This window comes from Chionomys nivalis, chromosome 17, assembly GCF_950005125.1.
Source record: "Chionomys nivalis chromosome 17, mChiNiv1.1, whole genome shotgun sequence".
Classification (NCBI taxonomy): Eukaryota; Metazoa; Chordata; class Mammalia; order Rodentia; family Cricetidae; genus Chionomys; species Chionomys nivalis.
This window is the reverse complement of record NC_080102.1, coordinates 51,494,709-51,511,363: the sequence shown is the minus strand read 5'-3', so window position 1 is coordinate 51,511,363 and position 16,655 is coordinate 51,494,709. Positions and strand designations below refer to the sequence as shown.

Sequence of the window (16,655 nt, the reverse complement as noted above, 5' to 3'; positions counted from 1 at the left end):
TCACAGAATTTTATGATGCAAAGAATTTTGGATGCCATAGACTCTCTTCTTGAAAAAAGATGATGCTGGATCACTCTCTCTAGTAAAGATTTTCAGCATGAAATGTGAACTCACTCTTTCCCAATGAGCAGAGCCTGCCATTGATGAATTCTAGTGTTTGATGACTCCTCATTTCCAGTGTTTATTAGAAAAATGCAGTGGTTTTGTGGTGATTGTTACTGTCAATATATGATATCACCTGGAATCTTTATTTTCAATCTTACAAATGCATTTTACAGAAATTAGGTCCTTGAAAACCCTGCAGATAAACCAAACAAGAAAACTATCAGTTGAATTTTCATGTAAGAACTTAAAGCAAGCGTCTATTAATGCACCCTATCTATTGGTGTATTAAACTATATATTGCACATCTTATTTTCTTGTAATCCCTATAATTGAGAGAAAATGACATACAATTACATCAAGTTAAACTACACAGAATGCTTTTGGTTATTACCATCAGCTCATAAGAGCTCTTACATTGGTATATCTAGCCCTCAGTACATTCTCTTACTTTGAAGTTTATGATTATTTTAAACAAGATCAACCAAAAGAACACAGGGAGGAAATGACTATTAGACAGGATTCAGCAGCTCAGAGAACTCATTGGCCCAAGGACATCAATTTCGTGACCTTGGGTAAGTTGTTCCTTTTTTATTTCACTTTCTTTGCCATTAAGGAGGGTCTTAGACTATAAGTAGGGAAACACCATGACTGTTTTAGTGCGTGTGTGTGTGTGTGTGTGTGTGTGTGTGTGTGCATGTATGCTTGTGTGTGTTGTTACTGTTGTTTTCTGAATATGAATGCATGTGAGTGCATGTTACTCTGGTCATACATGTGGAGGTGAGAGGACAACTTTTAGGTGTAGCTCTTCACCTTCTACTTTATTAGAGACAAGGTCTCCACCTTATATATCAGATAAGCTGATTAGGGAACTTATGGGCATCTATATCTCAACTTTTCTACTCTCAACAGGAGTTCTGGGATCACACATGTGTGTGCCATTTTGATCCGACTTGTACACTGACCTGACCCATCACTCCATTCATGGTTCTTAAATTTTTATGCCTTTTTAAAAAGCCAACCAGAAACCATTTTTAAAGAGAAAGAAAGGATCATAATAAATGCGTATATCAAAAACCTGGTTATTAATGGACAAATATGTTACACAACGGGGGCAGTTTTGTGCAATAGTTTCAAGTTTTGAAATCAGCCAGATTGCACTCAGATCTCAGCTTTGTCATTCACTGCAAACAAAACCACAGGATTTTGTCTTCAAAACACTGCCAAGAAGGGCACACAGTCTGTAAAGCAGATGTGCAGATTAAAGGAAGCCACGAACACAGCGGGTCTGGTACTTGAGACAGAGAAGCAACAACTGTCAGGTTCTGTCTGGTGTGTGTCTGATATGACTGGTATCTTTCTTCCTTTCTTCATTCTTAGTGTTTGTCTTTCTTGTTCTCAGTACTCTGTGTTGAACGAGAATGAGGAGAGAAGGCACGCTTTCCTCGTTTAAAGGAAAAGCGTTACATTTGTCGCCACAAAATACAGTGTTAGCTCTGGGGGTTTCATATAAGATCTGCATGGTGTTGACATACAGTCCTTCCACAGCTATGCTGTCAGCAGTGTTCTCCTGGTTTTAAAATCACAAGGGATTATTAGTTTTGTGTGTTTTTCTGTGCATGGTGATCATGCTATTTCTCTCCATGACTGTGTTGTGATCCACTGATAGGCCTACCGATGTTGAACCACCATTATTACCAAGAAATAAAACACAGTTATAACACATGAATCTTTTTTAAATATTTATTTTTAATCATGTATATATATACATACACACACACACATATATATATGGGGGTCGTGCACTAGCATACAGATGTCATGATATGTTAAAGAGGACATGAAATTCCTCCACAGCTCAAGTTACAAGTAGTTGTGACCTGCCTAACATGGATGTTAGTAACTGAACTCAGGTACATGTCCTTAACTGTCAAGTCATACCCTCAGTCCCAATGCATATCCCTTAAATGTGCTATGTGTACTGTACTCTGTTTCCTAAGGAGCTTTTTAAAAGTAATTTTATTATGTCTTTGTTCAGCAAGGTCTGATTCTGTTCACTGTTGCATATCTAGTAGAATTCCTTTTCCAGTAAACAAATCACACACACACACACACACACACACACACACACACACACACACACAAATGAGGTAAGCCTGTCTTTTTACCTGGCTCACAGCAAATATCTGCGTAGATTATACATTGATTTAGAATGTGAAATGCTCAGTTTGTGCAGACATTTTCAGCAAATTCTATTTAACCAATGTGAAAGCAAACTTGGAGTACCTCCCTCATCATATCTGAGGCACCTCTGCCTAGTTCCACCTTTGTCCAAAGAAGATTTCCTCAGAGCCAGGCTAACAACTCTTTCCAGCATGCAGGTCATTGGGTGTGGGAAGGTCGAGGCCATGGAGTAAAGTTCAAAGTCAGCATAGGCAACTTTGTGAGACCTCATCTCAAAATAAAATAAAATAAAATGGGGCTAGGGATATAGTCCACTTGCTTAGGGTGGATCCAAGGAACATCTGCTTTCTAATTCCAGGAAGAGATCGATCATTGGTAGGGACCCTCATCTTATCTTCAGTGAAACTTGACCTTGCTGTCCATGGTCCTAGTTTTGCTCCCTGGCCCACAGGACAAGGTAATGACTTGCTTTCCCTTGCTAACAGTAATGAGTTGCCCTGTAAATGACAGCAGAGTGTTAATTCTTAGCAATTCTATCTCTAAGCCAATCAGCTATGGATTTCCAGCAGTGACCAGCGAAGCACAGAATTGAGTTTATGGATCACCAGACTCGGATCCAAACCTGGACCCCACTGAGGCAGAGCACCGGGCAGCCAGCTGCTCCTCACAGATATCGGGGCTTTATTGTTTATTTTGTCTATAAGATGTTAGCCAGTTATGATTCAGACAGTTCTAACAATGATTGCCAACTATGTTTAGATAGTTATTCTCTAAGTAGAAAATCTTAATTCAAGCAGAAAGCTGTTGGTCGTAGTTCACAAAACCAAACATCTTTCTTCAAGGAGGACTTTTTAAAAGGTATTTATGTCTCATGTGCACATGTGTGATGTTGTATATGGATCTGCATATGTATGGAGGTCACAGGACTATTTGTGGGAGTTTGTGCTCTCATTCCACTCTTTGGATCCCAGGGTTCGAAGTCAGGCCATCAGGTTAGGGACCAGGTGCCTTTATCCAATGAACTAGTTGCCTAGTCCTCTAGCTCAAGAGAAACTTCTCAAGACATTCCTGCATGTGTCTACATGTAATGTTACAACATTCCTCTCCTCACCACTGACCCTGAACATTTGGGTCCTTAAGGATCTTCACTAATGGGCATTTTCTTTCAAATATGAACAACTCCAAGGACTATTCCTGATGCTAGTCTGCCTTTCAGTGAATGGAAGGATGGGCTACACTAGGGGTTACTATTTACGTGATGCAGGATGAGCTTGTCTGTTTGTTGTTTGTTTGTTCTGTTAAACTCCACTTACCTTTAAGACATAAAGAAAAGATCTATATGACCCAAATGTTCGTGGTCAGGGACGGTGGTGATGTTGTCATAGGTACACACCCTTCAGTGTTTAAATGAACTTTACAGTTGGGTGAGAACATGTTATTTCGGGCACGGTGACTTTTAAACTCTGAAAATAAATATTTCTATTTGTTTTGGAAAACAATACACTCCTAAGTTTTATGATTCTTACAAAGCACTCACTAATTGCAGACTAAATTATTTTAGTCTAAATTATTTAACTAAATAATTTAACTAAATTATTTGTTATGGTTTCCAATGAAGTCCTCCATCTGACTTGACTTTATAGATATCACAGAGCATGGCAGCTTGAAAATCCCTGACCATAGTACAGAACTCTCCAGAAGGCATGGAATTTTTGCTGTCTCTCAGACACCATGTTAAGTCCAGGCACACAGCAAGGAAAATAGTCCTGCTTCCAAATAGTGGGATAAGGTAGAAATGTGTATAAAATGTAATCACCATGTTTGATTTTAGTACATTTTAAAAACATCTAGTGGTACTTTAACTGATAATATTGTGAAGTATTTATTCTTTATCTTCCTACTAAGTGAAAACAATTAAACAAATAGTGATTTTTTTGCTAACCAATTTAAAGATGGTTTAATATGATGCCTATGTAGCAACATGAGCTTATTCTCTCATGTAAAAATGTCTGTGCTGTAGATGAAGCAAACTACTTCTATAGAGTAATAAGCTGTAATGTGTATGTCCTTCTGACCTCCTTTTTCATCTTTCAACTATCATATTTCTCAATTCCTACTCTGCTAATCACAGCTTAACTTAGAACAAGCTTGGTTTCAAACAGCCTCATTCTAGAGAGTAACTTTGGCCAAGGTCAGTTTCATCAGTGTTTAAGACCTTGAGAGCTCAATGCTGGGACTTATGTTACCCATTGCTGGCATTTGCCTGTGGATGCTGTAGCATGCCATGATAAACACTCTTGGCGTTTGACACAATTTCCTTAGGGTTTCTTTCATTCTGTGCACTCTCCCGCCCCTCCCATCTCTGTTATGTGCACTCTCTCTCATCTGGAGACTCCTCATCTCTACAGGTCTTTAACCTAATGTATAGTTTTCTTATGCCCTAATACATTTCTCCACACATCATCTTCATGCAGCTGCTATTTATACAAACTGCAAGTATAAAATAAAATATATTTTTCATACACTACTGTCATAGAACTTACTCCCAAGATCCATAGCCACATGACTGACTATTGAGTGACTTTGTTCTCCATGACTGGGCTCACTGTGCCCCACTTGAGACTTTGCTTCTTCAGTGGTAGCGCCTATGGCAGGAGACAGCAGTCAATCATCATCCACTGAGCTGCGGCTCATCTCTATACACTCAAAGCTACCATTGACTTCTCCTCTTTCTAATCCCCAATACTTAACCAACTACCAATTCTTCCCCCACATGGCTCCTGCTTATTCTGAGGTGACACTTGGAGTCTACTTCTTTACAAAACCAATTCCAGCTCACCTAGCACATCACCCCAGTACCCTGACAGTGCCCACATCCCAGTTCACACTTCCTCTTCTCTTCTGCCTGCCTTCTTCACTGGACTGAAATGACATTATCCTGATTTTGTCTTTCAAAGTTATATTCTCATAACCACAGCCAGCATCTGTTGCAGGAAACAACAGGCCTTATAACAAAATTCTAATTAACACATAATTAACAATAATAATAAACAATGAAGCCAGAACTGAAAGCCAGACCGGTGGCTTAAAAGGCTCTGTTTCTAATAACTATGTTACATTGTACCCAGTATTTAATAAGTAGTTGTTTTTAAGTAGATTACTTAAAACTTGGCTAATTTTAATTCAGCAATATTAAACTTACGAAGTCATGAGGTTGGGTTACTATGCAGTCATAAATGTATCCCCAAGAGTTAAATTTATCTGGCATGAATATAGGTCATTTTTCAAAGTGAATGATTCATATGATATGCTAATGAAGTAATTAGATATCAATAGGTTTCCATGTGTGTCTGTTTGTACAAATGTGTGCATGTCTGCATGCATAAATGTATTAATCTATGTGTGTAAATGTGTGCATGCATATATGCGTGCTTCTGTATGTGAAAATGTATGTATGTACGTGTACATGTATGTGAACAAATGTCTGGATCTATGTGGATGCATGTATATATAAATTAATATGTACCTGTGTATGTATGTGTATCTGTGTGGGCACTGTGTGAATACACGTGTCTATGTGTGTATGTATGTGTGCATACATGTAATGTATGTGTATAAAAATACGTGCATGTGTACAGATGCCCATGTGTCTGCATGTACAAATGTGTGCACATATATGTTCAGGCCAGAGGACAACCTCAGGTGTCATTCTTCATGTGCTGTTTACACTTTCTTTTAGTCATTTTATTTTTAGACATGATCTCTCACATTAGCCAGGAGCATTCCAAGCAGGCAAGGCCAGCTGGCCAGAAAGCCCCAGAGCTCTGCCTATCTCTGCCTCTTCAGCCTGAGATTACACGTACGTATCACTTTTTTTTTTGTTTTGTTTTGTTTTTTGTTTTTCGAGACAGGGTTTCTCTGTGGTTTTGGAGCCTGTCCTGGAACTAGCTCTTGTAGACCAGGCTGGTCTCGAACTCACAGAGATCCGCCTGCCTCTGCCTCCCGAGTGCTGGGATTAAAGGCGTGTTTTTGACATAGGTATCACTTTTTTGACATAGGTTTAGGACTCGGGTCCTCTTGTTTGTGCAGTGAGCACATGACCAACTGAGCCATCTTCCCGACCCGTCAGTTACCTTTTAGTCAAGAAGTAAGGAGCTTATGTCTAACAAAAAAAATCAGCTGGAGTATAATCTTTGGGTATTTCTATTTTGAATACCAATAAGTAGCCATGTTTACCATGGTACCTGCTAATTTATTGTTAAGGGGAATGATTTACTAGGTGCAGGCATTTTAGTTTGAAAAAATTGGTTTGTTTCTCCTCAATTATAAAGACAGTTTTCAACCAAAGATAGATATTTAATTAAAGAAAAAAGAAAGAAGTACACAGTGTATTAAATATTGATACTCACTCCACCATAACATGCAAAATACGAAATATTTTTCCAGATAAAAATGTTGTCATAGAAACTGCCTAGTTATTTCTATGGGTAAAAGTGCTGACCACCAAGCCTACTAACATGAGTTTGATATCAGACACCCACACACATAAAGATGGAAAGAGAGAACCAAATCTATAAATTGTCATATGACTTTTGCACAGGGTATAGCTTGTATACACACGTGCGCGCATGCGCACACACACTCACATGCACACTCATGAATAAATGAGTGTTTTAAAAATAAATATCAAGGTTCATCAGGTTTGATAAAAATTTGAAAGTACTATGTTTTTTTCTTATTCAATGTTGAATTATTTCTATATTATTACTAATATATTGGTACCTAGTCTTTGAAAAACAATTTTTATTAATGAGTAACACAGGACTTTATCATACAGGTTCACTGGGCATTAAGAAGTTCACACTATTTTAGGAAATTATTAAATATGAATATGAAGTCTGTTTTATGTGGTTATCAGTTAATGGTCAATATTTTGACCTCAGTAAAAATTAAAGCAAAACTATTCGCTTACCTCCATCTTAGCCTCGCAAGAGAAAATGATATTATGGTATTCAAAGAGGTATCACAGAGTAACAAAATGTGTGCTTTTGTAAAAAAGTAAAGAGAAACCTATTGTAATGATATAGGTCACGATATGATGTCTACAAGGATGCTAGCAACACTTCTTCCTCTCCGACCCTTTCATGATCCTTGGGTATTTTTCTTCATTTTATTTGTTATTTGTTTACTGTATCCCTGCTCTTTTGAGACAGGATCTCTTTTAGAACAGGCTGGGCTCCTTCCTGCTACGGAGCAGAAGATAACCTGGGTCCTTCAGCTTTCCATGTCCCGAGTGCTGGAATGCCAGGCACCATCACACCAAAGCCAACGATTTTATTATATTATATTATATTTTGTTTTTGTTTTTGTTTTTGAGAAAGGGTTTCTCTGTAGTGTTTGAGCCTGTCCTGGACCTAGCTCTTGTAGACCAGGCTGACCACAAATTCACAGGGATTAGCCTGCCTCTGCCTCCCGAGTGCTGGGATTAAAGGCATGTACCACCACTGCCCGACCAAAATATTTTATTTTTGTTATCACATTAATAGCATGAATTAAAAATCAATAATAGTTGATTTGCTATGTATTGATATTTATATGTATTTTAATGAATAAATCTTGCCTGAAGATCAGAATGCAAAGCTAAGCCACTAGAGGCCAGGGATTGGTGACACACACCCTTAATCCCAGGATATGGAGACAGATAGATCTCTGTGAGTTCAAGGCTACCCTGGGCTACACAAGAACAGTCCAGAAACAGATCCAGATGGTGGTGCCTCACACCATTATTTCCAGTGTTTGAGAGTCATAGACCTTTAATTTCAGCATAGGGAGGTGGAGACAGGAGCGATATGGTTGTGTAGAAAGAGGAATATAAAGGGGAAGAGATGGGAACTCAGTGGAGTGTGGAGTCTGAGTATTTTTGGAGACAGGAACTCACCCCTCCAGGCTGAAGAGTTGGTAGAGGTAAAAGGTCTCTCTAGGGGTTTGCTTCTTTGTTTATCTGATCTTCAGGTTGAACCCCAATATCTGTCCCTGGGTTTCTATTATTCATGCTACATCTGGTGTCTAACATTTGGGGTATGAATTAACAAAAAAAGCTGTTTGTCTGTGGCGTTGAAACCACCAGCATAGATTGGAGCTACACATGGCCAGAGTTACTGTCCTACCAGTTAGGGTTTTCTTTGTTTAATGCGGGAAGACTCTCCCTGCATCCCCTTCTCAGGCTGCTGCCAATCTAAGTGGCTGCCTTAGAATCTAGTCAGGATTTTACTGTTTTACACAGCAACAATAAATCTCACATCTCCATCATCATCATCCTCAGCAGATTTGGTAAGATAATTGGGAATTCTTAAAGGGAGAAGAAACTATTTAAAAGAGAAAGTTTTTTTTCCTACATTAAAAATGGGAAAAACCTTATCCTTTGTGTATAGGAGGGCAACTGATTTTTTGGAATTGATCTTGTATCCTGCAATGCTACTAAAGGTGTTTATCAGCTGAAGGAGTTCTTTGCTGGAGTTTTTGGGGTCGCTTATGTACACTATCATATCGTCTGCAAATAATGAAAGTTTAACTTCTTCCTTTCCAATTTGAATCCCTTTGATCCCCTTATGTTGTCTTATTGCTACTGCTAGAATTTCAAGCACTATATTAAAGAGGTATGGAGAGAGTGGACAACCTTGTCGTGTTCCTGATTTTAGTGGAATAGCTTTGAGTTTCTCTCCATTTAATTTGATGTTAGCTGACGGCTTGCTATAAATAGCTTTTATTATATTTAGGAACGACCCTTGTATTCCTAATCTCTCTAAGACCTTTATCATAAAGGGATGTTGAATTTTGTCAAATGCTTTTTCCGCATCTAATGAAATGATCATATGGTTTTTTTCTTTCAGATTATTTATATGATGGATTACATTGATAGATTTTCGTATGTTGAACCAGCCCTGCATCTCTGGGATGAAGCCTACTTGATCATAATGGATAATTTTTCTAATGTGTTCTTGGATTCGGTTTGCCAGTATTTTATTGAGTATTTTTGCGTCGATGTTCATGAGTGAGATTGGCCTGTAGTTCTCTTTCTTGGTTGTGTCTTTGTGTGGTTTTGGTATCAGAGTAACTTCAGCTTCATAAAAGGAATTTGGCAATGACTTCTCTGTTTCAATATTGTGAAATACATTAAGGAATATAGGTATTAGGTCTTCTTGGAAGTTCTGGTAGAATTCTGCATTAAAGCCGTCTGGACCTGGGCTTTTTTTGGTGGGGAGGTTTTTTATAACAACTTCTAATTCTTTGCGACTAACAGGTCTATTTAGATTGTTCACCTGGTCCTGGTTTAACTTTGGTATATGGTACTTATCTAAAAAAGTGTCCATTTCTTTTACATTTTCCAATTTTGTGGCATACAGGTTTTTGTAGTAAGATCTAATGATTCTCTGAATTTCGTCTGTGTCTGTGGTTATGTCTCCCTTTTCGTTTCTGATTTTGTTAATTTGCGTATTCTCTCTCCGCCGTTTGATTAGTTTGGATAGGGGTTTATCAATCTTATTGATTTTCTCCAAGAACCAGCTTTTTGTTTCATTGATTCTTTGGATTGTTTTCTGTGTTTCTATTTTGTTGATTTCAGCCCTCAATTTGATTATTTCCAGTCTTCTACTTCTCCTAGGTGAGTCTGCTTCTTTTCTTTCTAAAGCTTTAAGATGGGCTATTAAGTCAGACCCAGTCCAGCTGGCCTTGGTGAGTTCCCGAAAGAACATCCCCATTGTCTCCGTATGTGGGTGCACCCCTCATGGGCCTGAGTTCCTTGCTCGTGCTCTCTCTCCTTCTGCTCCTGGTTTGGACCTTCGGGTTGTAGTCTGGTGCTCCAATGTGGGACTCTGTCTGTCTCCTTTCATCGCCTGATGAAGGTTAATATCCAAGAGGATGTCTATATGTTTTTCTTTGGGTTCACCTTCTTATTTAGCTTCTCTAGGATCACCGGTTATAGGCTCAATGGCCTTTATTTATGGCTAGAAACCAAATATGAGTGAGTACATCCCATGTTCCTATTTTGGGTCTGGCTTACCTCACTCAGGATAGTGTTTTCTATTTCTGTCCATTTGCATGCAAAATTCAAGAAGCCATTGTTTTTTACTGCTGAGTAGTACTCTAATATGTATATATTCCATATTTCCTTCCTTCCTCAGCAATCAGGGAAATGCAAATCAAGACAACTTTAAGATACCATCTTACCTGTCAGAATGGCTAAAATCAAAAACACCAATGATAGCCTTTGCTGGAGAGGTTGTGGAGAAAGGGGTACACTCATCCATTGCTGGTGGGAATGCAAACTTGTGCAACCACTTTGGAAAGCAGTGTGGCGGTTTCTCAGGAAATTTGGGATCAACCTACCCCTGGACCCAGCAATACCACTATTGGGAATATACCCAAGAGATGCCCTATCATACAACAAAAGTATATGCTCAACTATGTTCATAGCAGCATTGTTTGTAATAGCCAGAACTTGGAAACAACCGAGATGCCCTTCAATGGAAGAATGGATGAAGAAAGTATGGAATATATACATATTAGAGTACTACTCAACAGTAAAAATAAAGTGAGTATTTTATACCTTAAGAAAAGCTGTTCAAGAGTCAATGTGAAACCAAAGGATTATGAGATTAATGGCAATAAAGTAGTCCTTTATTATTTGTTTTACTTCTGGCCCATATCAGGTTGCTCTTATGACATGAGACAGAGATTATGCATTTTTCTTTAATAAGCTTGCTTGGGTTTAGAGAAGGAGAGGGCCACACTGCCAGCTTTAGTCTTTAACTGGACTGGAACTACAAAAAGACAGATTCTCTATTCCTTAACCAATAAAAGCAACCCATATACAGAAGGACTTCCCACATCACACATAGACTCTCTCTCCTCACTTTTCCTTTCTAACCTTCCTTCTCCCAGAGCACAATCTTAACCAAACGCTTTGCCACTATCTCATTGGTACTATCATCTCTGTTACAATCTGTCAGTGATTTCCTTGTCACTCCCTGTCTAGGCCTTAAGACACAAATACCAGCTTTTAACTACAGCATTTTGGGGACAATTTCTAAGGCCATGTTTCTGCATACATAAACTTGAACTAGTTCTTGTTGCTGCATTCAACAGTGCCCAACCCCAGTGTCTTGACACGTGTTTACACTACATGTCCACTGTGTTGCTCAGGATACTTGGTTCATCCTACATCCTCTCAGCAAGACACACTTCAAAGGTGACTCACTTCTCATTAGAAACTAAATGCATCTACTTAGTGACATGTACCACTCTGAGTTATAATATCATTGTTCAAAGCAACTAATGTGACTTAGAAGGGGCAGAATGGACAACCCCCAATTCCTCTACCAGTCTCTTTCCCTAATCAAATACAATGTATTCACCTTGGTAAAAACAAATAAGCCATGAGTATGGAAAACAGAATGCAAAGATGCTTCTCCTCAAGGCCAAACAAACTGTGTCTCTGGAAAATAAAGACACAGATGATACCATGAACATCATTTACCTTTTGTTGTCTGCTCTTTTACTTCAGACAAGACAGTGAAAATGGCAACTGGTAGGCCCTTGAATAAAATTGGAAGTGAAAAAGACATTTTCATTCTTAGATCTTTATTCTTTTATGTTATGAAACAGTCTTGGGAGTGACTTTGGAAGCCATCTGCGAATATTCCCCTTTGCATCTAGTATTTCAAACACAGTCATGATTTAGTCTTTTCCCTGATGTGAGAGCCCAGTGCTGCAGCTGCCTTGTCTTTGCTGTTAGAAATGAAACCATCACCTGCACAGGGAAGTCCACTTGTCACTGAGGCAAGGAAGCAGACAGCCAGACACGGGCAAGTGATGATTTTCCAGTGGGGATTTGTGAGTTAAGAAAGTAGAATATCTGCACATTTTATAGACTTGTGCTGTTCTTTCTGCCTTGCATGACCACACTGAAACTCATAACAGTTTCCTTACTAGACCTCCTGCTCCTACATAGAGCTTAAACCAATTCTTTAAATAACTAGAGCAAAATCAAAAGGAAACATCCTTTTCTGAGTGGATGATACAAAGCATGCAAATGCTCTCTTTTATTATTGAGATGACAAGTTTCCCAAATATCATTTTTTTTCTATTTTATCTCCTAAGGCTAAGAAGAAAACCAAATGCCCTTTATTCTAGCTCAGTTCCTTTTACATGACTTGTATGAACACAAAGGAAAATTTCTTTGCTTCTCACATTATTTCCATGTTCAATTCTTTGCATTAGATTTTGCTTAAAAAAATCAAGATACTATGGTTAAGATAATCTAACCACACCAAAATGTATACAATAGAAAAGTATCTTAAAGTGGAATGTTTCTTCCATTGTTTGATATTCGGTGGTTGGAATTACAACTTTTGAATTACACGTAAAGATCACACTCAAATATACTACATATTAATAATTTATATGAACAATAAATGAGTTTAAATTTTAATTTGGTCTGCATATAATATTGTATTTTAGTTAATAACTATAACTAAATTATTACTTTAAATCAATTAACTATGCATTTGATTAATTCATTGGAAGTTTTCATCATTTATACTAAAATGAAGTCTTTATATAAAAGAGATAGGCAGTATATAGATTTGAGCAGAAACTTTCAAGGAAAATGATATTAAGATAATTTAGGAAGGATTTAGGAAGAATCAGATATTCATTCCTCTGAAAGAAATGTAATTGCATATACCCCTGGCGGGGCTAAGGAGGTGGCTGAGACGGTAAAGGGTTTGCTGCACAAACAAAAACACCTGAGTTCAATATGCAGCACCTACATAAAAGCAGGACATAGAGATGCATGTCTGTAGTTCCAGCTACGGGGAGGCAAGAGCCCTAGGATTTGCTGACCAGCTAAACTGTCAAGCTGTGGATTCAGTAAGCTTTCCTGTCTGGAAGAATACAATTGGAAGAGAAAGGGTTCAGATAGAGGGCTTTTGGGGGACAGACTGGAGGCTAGATTCCATCAAAACATTATGCATGCAAATAAGATTTTCAAATAAAATAATTCTTTAAAAGGAATAGATTAAGAACTATTGATGAAAGTCCCCAGTATTACCTCTAGCCTCCAGAAGCACACATATGTACACACAACACTCACATGCCTATGCTCCCCCCACCCATGCACTCACACATGAAACCAAACCAAAATAAAACAAAGAAAGAATAGCTAATGACAAGAATAACAGGGACTTTAGATCTCTGTATGCAGGGGAACTCTGAAACACTTGGCCCTGATGCCTGACCCAGGGGAATTCACTGGAATCAGTGCACTCTGTATATACTGTATATACTCTGTATATAGTAAATGAAGATTCTTTTAAGAGAAGCAGTACACTAACATCTTTGATATTAGAGTCTGTCTCCTTTCAAACTGTAACACTTCAAACTATTGTAGAGAATTATATAATGTAGAAAGATTCCCATAATCTCAAATTCTTATGTAGTACAAATAGCTGAATAAGATGATTACTTGGAAAGAAGCACATCAATTCTCTTAGACATGGTCATTTGTAATAACTAATGGCCTTGAGACCACCTGTGACAACTGCACCCACTATCCACGGTTGTCAGAATTAAATGAGCAAATGTACAGACGACCAAGTCCATGGTGCTGCATGGGGGCTGAACATGCTCAGTAAGTGTTTGCTACATTGTTATATAATACTCAAACAAGTTATGTAAGGAGCTTACATAAAAAGCGCCATAAACACAGGCCATGCTTGACCCATGGAGCTGCAGTGTGAACAAGCAGCTACAGACTCATATTCTTCTCACATATTGTTGACTTGCTGAGAACTGAGTCCAAATCCCACATATCACTAGCAATATTTAACAACAGTGCTACATTGCAAAGAATTACATTGAGTGTTTATTTTCTCCCAGTACATAATTGCCATTATTTTTGTAGCATTTTGCAGCACTGTCTAATGTGAAGATGTATTTCTGTCAAGCATATTTTTAAAAGGTAAAATGAAACTAACACCTGTCTCGGCTTCTCTAGTCAGCCAGGAGGAGAATTCCCTGCAAGTAGGCTGATCCATTACCCTCAGTCTGACCATCACACCCTGCAAGCTACAAGTCCCACCCTGCTCCCAAACCTACTATCCCCCTGCAACCTCAGTGGAACTCTGAAACACAGCCTAGTACTACACAATGAGGACCAAGAAATGAGTGACCAGCCACCTGGTGGGACAACTTACTCTCTAGGCCCTCCATACTGGGGTAAAACCCTGGGCCCCTCTCCTACCTGCCTTGGCTTCTCTAGCAAACCAGCAGGAGAACTCCTGCAGGTAGGCTGCTCCCAAATCCCTGAGACACAGATAGTTACAGTACAGAGCAGGCCAGAAACAGTTCCCAATATACAAACAACTACTACAAAGATTGGACCAAGATGCAAAGACACTACTGGTATCAGTTGAAGGAAGAGATGTGGCATTTTACATATTAGAGGACTACTCAGTGGTTTAAAAAAAATGACATAGTGAAATTTGCATGCCAATGTATGGAACTAGAAAAAATAGCATCTTGAGTGAGGTAACCCAGACCCAGAAAGGTGAACATAGTATGTACTCACTCATAAGTGGATACTAGCTGTAAAGCAAATGATATTGAGCCTATAGTTCATGATCCCAAGAATCTAACTAACAAGTTAAACCCTAAGAAAAACATATATAAATCCACCTGGAAAGGGGAAATAGACAAGACAGCCTGACAAAATTGGGAGCATGGAGGTGTGGGGAGTAGGGAGGTGGAAGAGGAAGACAAAGGGAGAAAGGGGGGGAGGAGGAGAACTTGAGGGAATGTAAAAGTCAAGATGGAAGAAGGACAGAGAAGAAAGCAAGGAAAGAGATATTTTGATTGAGGGAGCCATTATGGAGCTAGCAAGAAACATGGCACTTGAGAAACTCCTAGGAATCCACAAAGATGACACCAACTAAGACCTTAAGCAATAGAGGAGAGGGTGCCCGAACTAGCATTGTCCTGTAGTCAAACCAATGATTATCTTAAATATCGCCATAGAACTTTCATCCAGCAACTGATCAAAACAGAGGCAGAGACATGCATCGGAGCACTGGACTGAGCTCTGAGCTCCCAAAGTCCAGCTGAAGAGTGGGAGGAGTGAGAATATGAGCAAAGGGGTCAAGACCATAATGGGTACACCCACTGAAATGGTTAACCTGAGCTAATGGGAGCTCACCAACTCCAGCCAGACAGGGAAGGAAACAGCCTAGGTTCAAACTAGTCTTTCTGAATGTGGGTGAAAGTTGTATGACTGGGGAAGACTCCAGGGCCACTGGCAGTAGAACCAGGATTTATGATCACTGCTTATACTAGTTTTTTGAAAACCTATTCTCTTTGGATGGATACCTTGCTCAGCCTAGATATAGTAAAGAGGGCCTTGGACCTTCCTCAAAACAATGTGCCTTACCCTCTCTGAGGAGTGAATTGGGGGTTGGAGGGGGTAGGTGGAAGGAACGGGAGGAAGGGAGGCAGTGGGAACTGGGCTTGGTATGTAAAATACAAAAAGATTGTTTTCTTTTTACAACATAATAAAAGAAATATACATATAACAACAAAAAGAAACATCTAAGAATAGACAGATATATCTTATTTCAATTTCTAATGGCTAGAATTTTCCAGAACAAGATGCCATCAATTACAATGCATTGTGGGATAGCCGTCTTATACACTGTGAAAATGTGCCTCTGCCAAGACATATTCTGATTGGTTTAATAAAGAGCTGAATGTCCAATTGCTAGGCAGGAGAGGATAGGCAGGACTTCCAGAGAGAAAGAGGAGCTCTCAGAATAGAAGCAGTTTTGCCAACAAGACAAGATGGGAGTCTCATGTACAGTTCGGAGGTAACAAGCCTTGTGACATAATGTAGATTAATATAAAGAAGCCTAAGCTAAAGCACAGCTATCATACTTAATAAGAAGTTTCCATGTCATTATTTGGGAGCTGGTGGTCTGAAGAAAGTCTGACTACACATTAGTGTACACAACTCTACACAGAGGAAGAAAAACTGCTAACACTGAGAGCTGACCCATAGCCAAAATAAACAGTCCTTTGGTTAGTTCTCTCATTGATTCAATGGTGCTGAGGCAGGAAAGGAAAGAAGAGTCCTAGGAGACAAGACATGGTTTGTGCAGAGGCTCCTTCCAGGTGGGCGTCACATCCTTAGTCTGAAGCCATATCCTGTGGAATAGCCTAGGCGATATGTATATGACGGAGACAGTTACCACAGCCTGGTTTACTGAGTCGAAAGACCTGTTTACTTCAGGTCAAGCTGTCTCTGATGTTTCTTTCTTACA

At 39.0% G+C, this 16,655-nt stretch overlaps 1 protein-coding gene across 1 annotated transcript in view; it reads right to left on the bottom strand.

The window, feature by feature from the left end:
* The window catches only part of Tmem117 (transmembrane protein 117), a 441,317-nt gene that overhangs the window by 138,863 nt on the left and 285,799 nt on the right, over window positions 1-16,655 (bottom strand). The window lies entirely within an intron of this gene.